This window comes from Macaca mulatta, chromosome 10 (assembly GCF_049350105.2).
Source record: "Macaca mulatta isolate MMU2019108-1 chromosome 10, T2T-MMU8v2.0, whole genome shotgun sequence".
NCBI lineage: Eukaryota > Metazoa > Chordata > Mammalia > Primates > Cercopithecidae > Macaca > Macaca mulatta.
The window spans coordinates 57,688,328-57,696,778 of record NC_133415.1 but is presented as its reverse complement, the minus strand read 5'-3'; the positions used below and the strand labels follow the sequence as shown (position 1 = coordinate 57,696,778).

The window sequence follows — 8,451 nt, the reverse complement described above, 5'->3', positions numbered from 1 at the left end:
TGCTGGTTCTAGAATCTTAGCACGTGTCTGTTGAGTAGATGAATGAAGAATGAAAAAGCTCTGATATTTAAACACAATTAGATTTAATGTCATGTGTAAATTATTTAATAATAATTTTGTATTGTAAATGTACATACATATTTCTCATTCTTATTAACTCTGATAAAGTTCTCAACTCTTTAGTTTTTAAAATCACACTGAGCTAACCAAAGTGTTTTAGGTAAAGAACATAATTCTTTGTTTTTCTTTCCAGCTGTTGCTGTGTTGGACACTTTCACCCGTCTACTTTCTTCTGCAGAATCCACTGGTAAGCCACGTCTAATCAAGAGAATATTTAACCATAAAATCATAAGGACAAATTTTGTGATATAAAAGATTATAAAACTTTATTACTGGGCTATTTACACAACATTTTAATTGTTTCTTATAAAATATACAACATCACAATCTTTACTGAAGTAGGATATTTTTGTATCATATGTATGAAGATAACTTGTAGGGTATTTTAAATGATGTTTTTCAGTCTCCTTCAGTTTTAAGTGGATCTTGAAGATGAAAACCAGTATTATTGAGTTTGACATAGTCAAATTGCCCAAATGCCAGCTATTTAAACAGCCAAACAACCAAGTCATCATTGATTCTTTAGTAAAGGTCATCGAAGACTTATTTGCATATCACAGTTTTTATTACTTAGGAGACCTAAGGAGTACCTGCCAGGCTTGTCCATGCTAATGTTATGATTTTCTTTTTCTAGTTGAACCGTATTTTGTGTGGTGATGATCTGAGGCTCTGTAAATATCTGGTTACTCCTCAAAACACACTAGATTTGGCATTTCATGGATGACTTGTGTTTGAACAATTATTACTGCAATGGTTGCCAGGTGATTATTTTCTGATTCTCTTCTTTGTTCTACATGGAGAAATAAAAACAATAAATAAGGGAGAAGGGAAAGCTCATGTTTCTGGTGCTCCAATTCCCCAAGATTAGGCCAGTGGTAGATATTCTAAGCTGACTCTTTATGTCTTTTTGATTTGTGCCTGTTACTCTGTCAGCACTTTTTTACTTTCTGGCACAAGATGTTCTAAGATAATCTTGTGTTTTCTCTGCCCCAGCCCTGAAATGAGTGATTTTTTTTGGAATCAGAGGTGGAGCCACTGAGGAAGTATAGGCGAGCCCTCCCCAGCATGTGCTCACTGGTCCTCAACAGAAGAACAGCTGCTGCATCCACTGAGGTACCAAGAAACTAGCAAAGGGCCTTCTGGCTGTCTGGGGTCAGTCCTCATGTGGTCCCTGGCTCAGCCTCAAGGGTTCTGGGTTAGTCTCCCTGCAGCCTCTGTGCTGTGTCTCTAGATCGGGCTCTGCGGGAAGGGCCCCGGGAGACCCAGCAGCACAGGGTGTCTCGTCTGCCAAATGTCCCTCCCTTCCTCCCACTCTGACACTCAGGAATAGGGTAGATGGGGTTTCCAGGCTGTGCCAGGCCACCTCACTGTCTCCTCTGAGATGAACCCTGAGGGCCTTGGGGGATGAGTGTGAAGCTGGCTACCTGGAGCCTGAGGCTGACTGTCTCTCCCTGTGTCTTGGAGGAGAGGCCTTGTCCCAAGAAAACCCCCAGGGCCTGACCCCTGGGCATGCATGCAGGGAGGGAGGGTCTGTGGGCTAAGGGGGGGCATGGTAATGAGACTTTAAGCAGCACTGCTCAGGGGCCGGGTGGGTAGACCGTGGTCAGAAATGACCTGGTCATTAGGACCTAGTCAGTTGGTACCTGATCACCAGGGGCCTGGTTAGTGGTGTTCTCCTCAGTAAAGTTCTCATCAGTAGGGACCTGGCAACCTAGTCATTGGAAGCCTGGTCAGTGGGGACATGGTCAGTGGGGGTCTTATTAGTGGGGCCTCATCTGTTGGAACATAAACAATGAAAAACTGGTTGGTGGAGCCTATACAGTATACCAGGGGCCTGGTCAGTGTGGGGCCTTAGTGGCTTGGAGCTTGGTCAGTGAGTGCCTGGTCAGAGGGGACTTGGTCCGCTGGGGACTGATCCATGGAGATTTGTTCAGTGAGGGATGGGGGGGCAACAACCTGGGAAATTGTGGTCTTGTCAGTGGGAACCTGGGCAGTGGGGACCAGGTCAGTGGGAAATTGGTCAGTGGAGTCTGGCCCATGAGGCCGATTAAGTGTGAGCCTGGTTAAGAAGACATGGTCAGTTGGGACTTGGTCAGTGGGACCTGGTCAATGGAGGAGTGGTCATTAGGGTCCTCGTCAGTAGGGATCTGGTCAGGGGCGGCTGGTCAGTAGGAATGTGGCCATCTGGCCACTGTGTGACCTCAGGCAGAGGGTTTGTCTGTGGAGTCTCCTTGCTTCCATCTGCAGGGAAGGTGAGTCAGGGCACCCTGGCAGGTGGTTGGTAAAAGAAGATGAGAAGATGTGTTGTATCCAGCACTGTTTGGCAGACCTACAACTTTACACAGGACCTGTATTCCACCTAGAGAGGATGCCAGCCCTTTCTGCTCTACCCGGTGCCCCTCCTTTGTCTGCATCCCCAGGACCCCCATGGATGGGGAAGGCAGAGATTGGAGAGCACCTGTAGAGGCTCTAATGCTGGCCACGGGCCCTGGTTGTGACAGTGGTGAGACCTGGGTGCTCCCCTGAGTGTAGAAGCTAAGCCTGGCCAGAGAAGCAAGACAAACACACACATACGCACACACACACAGGCACACACACATGCACAAACACACTGCATGCAGACGTGTCAGTTCAGGGGGTAGAGGACACTGACTCTGGGCCCTCTTGACCCAAGCAGGCTCCAGTTGTGCTGGGTTGTGTCACCCCACGATGTCACTGTTGCTGAGCCCCCATCGCCTCTGTGTTGTGGAGCAGTTAGAGGTACACAGCAGAGTCCGTGAGTGGCTCTGCATGAAGGACTGTTTTCTACATGAGAAGCACATCTCAGCACAGCTGACTCATCAGACTCAGGTGAGTGGAACCTGCTCTCCTCTCTTCCTCCTGGCTTGGGGACAGTCGCTATCAGGTGGGTGGTTTTGGCCTCTGGGCAGCTACTGAGGATAAACCCTAAACAGTCACCGGGTGCCTGTTCTGTGCTGACAGTCATCTCATTCATCCTCACAGCAATTCCATTCTGAATCTCCTCTGGACACCCCCAGGACCACCAGGACAACCCCATCAGGGCCCTGTCACCAGGCCCAGTCTGGCTCCATGATAACCAAGATGCAGGTCCAGAGACAAGCGCCCTGCATGGTGCCTGCATGTGACTCCCCTTGGTGGGTAGTGACCAGCTCACCACGGAAGAAGCCAGGGCAGCATGCGGCCATCTGCCCTGCAGCCCCAGATGACTCCTGGGCCTTAAGAAGTCATTCTTAAAGGGAAAGCTGGTCACTTTGAGGTCCCTGGAAGGAAGGGTGAATGTGTCATCCCAACAGCCCTGGCAGCCAGCAGCATGCCATACATCTTCTCACCCGATCTTTGTGACAGAGGCCACCTTCTGGGGCACAAGTCCCATACCTAAAGGGTCCTATCTCAGTCGGCCTCATCCTGAGCCCTGGGATGGGAGAGGCACCATGCACACCCCTGCAGCAGCCAGGATTACCACCCAGGGGACTCATCCTTCTGTGGCCCTGGCCAGACTTAGAATTTGGCCCAAGACAGGACAAGCTCAGTCAGAGCAGCTTGTCAGTACCCAGAGTCTATGTATGCCAGACATGGCCAAGCTGGCTCAAAGAGCAACCAGCCACCTCTGCAAGGGTGTGCCAGGAGCAGGTGGACCAGCCACCAACCTCATCCACTCAAGTAAACAGAGATGGCCAGCTTCTCACACCCTGAGTGACCACCACCTGACAGCTGATGAAGTGGAGGCCTGAGGAAAAGCAGATGGCACTGGGGCCCTGCTTCCAGGGCAGAATAACTGATTGACCCTGACTGGCAGTGAGTTGGTGACTGGTCCACCTGCTCCTGGCACACCCTTGCAGAGGTGGCTGGTTGCTCTTTGAGCCAGCTTGGCCTTGCCTGGCATGCACAGGCCTCAGTGCAACAACTGTGCTGCAAATGGAGTCACATAGAGGATATGAGCAGCAGCCTCAGGAGCAGGCTGTGCACTGCCTTTGGGGCTCCAGCCCATGCATCAGGGCTTCTACAGCACTGTGGGCTTCTTGGGTGCCAAGAGGCAGACCACAGACCATCCTGAGGAGGACTCTGGTAAGAGCTTCCTTGTGTATGTGGATGATGTCCAGGATGTTGGCCTGGTGTCCCTGAGGCAGCACTAACAGGTCCATGACTGGGTCCAGGTCCTGCCTGGGCTGATTGGCGAAGATCTCCCTGGCAGCATTGAAGGCATTGGTGGTGAAGTGGCATCTATGTTCAAGTGCAGAAAGGGCCCAGTCTGGTGGATGAACCACACGGCCAGCTTCTGGGTGAGGGCACGGTGCCACATCCTTTGTCACTTCCTGATGTTCCCCACCAGCACTGAAGAGACAGCGTGGAGACAGGGCAAGAGGAAGGCTGAGAAGGATGAGATGGTGAGTCCCAGATTCTTCCTGTCCCTGAGCCCACCCTGAGTGACCCTCAACCTTTAGGAATGGGAGAGCAAGATTGACAGCTTCAAGTACTTCACCGAGAAGATAGACAACAGGGCACTCAGCTCAACTTCACAGCCAGTGAGTTGACATGCAAGCAGATGATGGTAACAGGCTTTAAGAAAGGGCATCAGATGGCAGCCAGTACTTCAGCCTCAGCCAGGCATTGGAGTTGGACCAGGCCATCCACTTCACCATAGAGGCCTTCCACACTATCAGTGAGCTCTTTGCCAGTCAGCCCAGGCAGGACCTGGACCCAGTCATGGACCTGTTAGTGCTGTCTCAGGGACACCAGACCAACATCCTGGACATCATCCACATGCACAAGGACGCTCTTACCAAAGTCACGGAGAGCCGGCAATATGTGACAGAAGTGAAGACAGAGGTGCAGAGGCTGATGACGTCAGAATCGCAGGAACAGGATTTCTTTGGCTACTTTGGCTGAAATTCACCACTTTCATCCAATTCCAGTGAGAGACATGGACTCACAGATGCTGCATTTCTTGCAGCAAAAGATACTGTTTTTTCAAAATGCCACCCAGGAATTGATAGTGTTGAATGACTAGATACTCGATCGTGGACTGCTTCCAGTTCAAGGATTCATTCTACAGAGAATAATAACACTAGAGCAAAGAGCTAGTGCACGCTATCGGTGGTAGCACAAGGATGGTTTTGTGATCAACTGAAATCCAGGTGAATACAGAATTGTGTAGGAAACAGTTAATATGATGATACAATAGAAACAGTAGCAAACATGAATTAAATCATGCTATGAATGCCTAAACTACCATTGTAACTTTTGGAAGAATAATACCACTTTACTGCTTCTTGAAGTATGAATATTTTAGTGTATGTGCTATAGGCCTCAAATCCTATAAAGAATCTCCGAGAAGTTGGCTGGATAAATCCTGCTGTGGATGTCTTTATACTCAAAGATTAATGATGTAATTTGCATTGTCCCCACCAAATCTCCTGTTGAATTATACTTCCTATTGTGGAAGGTGGATCCTGGTATAAGGTGATTGAATTGTGAAGGCAAATTTCTCATGAATGGTTCAGCACCATCCCCTTGTAGCATCCTCACAATCATGAGCAACTTCTCATGAGATCTAGTCACTGAAAACTCTACATCACCTCCCTACTCTCCGTGTTTTCCTCTTGCCATGTGAGACAACTTACTCACTCTTTCTTTGCCTTCCACGATGATTGATAGATGTCTGAGTCCTCCCAGAAGCAGAAGCCACTGTGCTTCCTGTCCACCCTGCAGAACCATGAGTCAATTCAACCTCTTTTTCAAAACAAATCATACAGAAAATGGCAAATGAGGATTGGAACATTGCTATAAAGATACTCAAGGATGTGGAAGCAGCTTTGGAACCATGTAATGGGCAGAGGTTGGAAGAGTTTGGAGGGCTCAAAAGAAGACAGATAGATGAGAAAACTTTTGGAACATCATAGAGACTGTTTAAATGGTTGTGACAAAAATCCTGATGGAAACATGGATAGTGAAGGCCAGGCTGAGGAGGTCTCAGATATAAGAAGATTTCTGGAAAACGTCTTCCTTTTGGATATGGAAAGCTTATACAATGTCTGTACCATCATTGTGCCTTAGAAGCAGTGAATTCCCTTTCTATTTCCGAGGCTCATAGGCAAAAGTGACTGTTGCCTTGACTCAGATGAGACTTTGGACTTTGTAACTTTGAGTTAATGCTGAAAGGAATTAATGCTGAAATGAGTTAAGACTCATGCTGGAAAGGCAGGATTGTATTTTGCAATGTGAGAAGGACATGAGATTCATGGGATCAGGGACTATTCTGTCCCTGTGTCCCTACCAAAACTCATGAGGAATTCTATTTCCTAATGTTAGTGATGGGGCCTAGGTGGCAAAAGATTTAGTCATTAAAGTGTAGGGGTGGATCATTCACGAATGATGAAGCACCATCCCCTTGATGCTGTCCTGAGAGTGAGTGAGTGCTCATGTGATCTGGTTGTTTAACAGGCTGTGGAACCTCTGTCCTCATTTTGTGTTCCTCCTACTCCTGCCTTAGGAGACATCTCATCGTCCCTTGGCTTTATGATATAATTAGGAGGCTTCCTGATTCCTTCCAGAAACGAAAGACACTAAGCTTCCTTCACTGCTTGCAGAATCATGAGTCAATTAAACCTCTTTTATTTACAATAATAAAGAAAAGTAAAACTGCCAAGAGGAGCTGTGAGATGTCTTCAAGGCCTTTTCCCCTTTGTCTTGGCTATTAGCACAGGGCTTTTTTGTATGCAAATTTCTGAAGTCTTCTTCAATTTTTCCCCTTAAATTGGGTTTTGCTTTATTACTACATAGTCAGCCTGCTATACAGATACCTGAAAAAGTAGAAGCAGGCTCAGTAGTGGCTAGCAAACAAAGATTGGAAGGGTTTGGAGGGATTGGAGCATGATGGAAAGATGAGGGACGGGGAGGGAGTGATTTAATTATGGATGGGCGGGGGGTGTGGAAGGAAATAAGGGGGGAGGGTGGGAAGGAATAGGCTGGCTGTAGGGTGGTTTCGAGGGTGGTGGGTAGTAGGCAGGGGTAGTAGCCTGCTGCAGAGGCAGAGCCTCATGGAAAACCCCTACTAGGGCAGTGCACCTGTGGCTTTGCAGGTTTGAGCCCGCATTGCCACTGTCAAGGACTCGACTCGTGTTCAGTGCCTGTAGCTTGTCCACACTGAGGGTGCAAGCTGTTGGTGGGACTATGATTCTGGGGGTTGGAGGGTGGTAGCCACCTGCGTGGGGGCTCCAAGTCCATATTTTACTTCAGCACTGCCCTAGTAGAAGTTTACCAAGAACCCTGCCTCTGCAGCAGGCTTCTGCCTGGAAACAGCAGGGGGTGGGGGTGGCAGGCATATCCTTCACCAATGGTTAAGCACCATCTTCTTGATGCTGTCCTTGTGATAGTGTGTTCCCATGAGATCTGGTTATATAACAGGGTGTGGCACCTCTTTCCTCTCTCAGTCTTGCTTCTACTCCTGCCATATGTAGCATGTCCTTGCCCCTAGGCCTTCTGGTATGATGGGGAGGTTTCCTGAGTCCTCCCAGAAGCAGAAGCCACTATGCTTCCTTTACAGCCTGCTGAACCATGAGCCAGTTAAACCTCTTTTCTTTATGATCATATGGAAAATTAGTGCTGTAAAGTGGAGCCCTGAAATGCTTTCAAGGCCCTTTCCTCTTTGTCTTGGCAACCAGCACTCAGCTTCTTTTCATGCAAATATTTGAAACCTTTGTGAATTTTCCCCCGAAAATGGACTTTTCTTCTTTTATTACATTGCCAGGCTGTGACAAAGAGAGCTGACAATGTAGAAGCAGGTTCAGAAGTAGGTAAAAGACAGAGGTCGGGAGAGTTGGGAAAGCTAAGAAGACAGCAAGATGAGGAAAAGTTTTTGGACCACTGTAGAGAATTGTTAAATACTTGTGATCAGAAGGCTGACAAAAGGATAAACACTGAAGTCCAGACTTAAAAGGTCTCAGATGAAAATGAGGAATTTCCTGTTAACAGGAGTCAAGGTTCCATTTGATTGGCCTTAGCAAAGAACATGGCTGTGCAGTGACCCTGCCCCAGAGATCTGTGAACTATGAACTTGGGGGTGGTGATTCAGGATGTAGCTGGTGGAATGAACATCTAGGCAGCATAGCATAAGAGGTGCCCTGTCTGCATTGAACAGCCTGTGTTCTTATGTGTTACCTAAGAAATGACTTCAAGACAGAACTTCTATTTAAATGAGAAGTGGAGACCTAAAGTTTGGAAAATTTTCAGCCTGGCCAAGTGTTCAAACAGAAAAGCTGATTTTGAGTGGGAAAATTCAAGAAGCCTCAGGGTATGTGCATAAAAACGAGC

The 8,451-nt window shown here is 47.8% G+C and overlaps 1 long non-coding RNA gene across 1 annotated transcript; it reads left to right on the top strand.

The window, feature by feature from the left end:
* The first annotated feature begins 220 nt into the window (after positions 1 to 220).
* LOC144331541 (uncharacterized) lies at positions 221 to 2,974 on the top strand. Its single transcript, XR_013398808.1, has 4 exons — positions 221 to 307; positions 755 to 881; positions 1,114 to 1,233; positions 2,798 to 2,974. It is a non-coding gene; the product is annotated as an uncharacterized LOC144331541 (long non-coding RNA).
* The last annotated feature ends 5,477 nt before the right edge of the window (positions 2,975 to 8,451 follow it).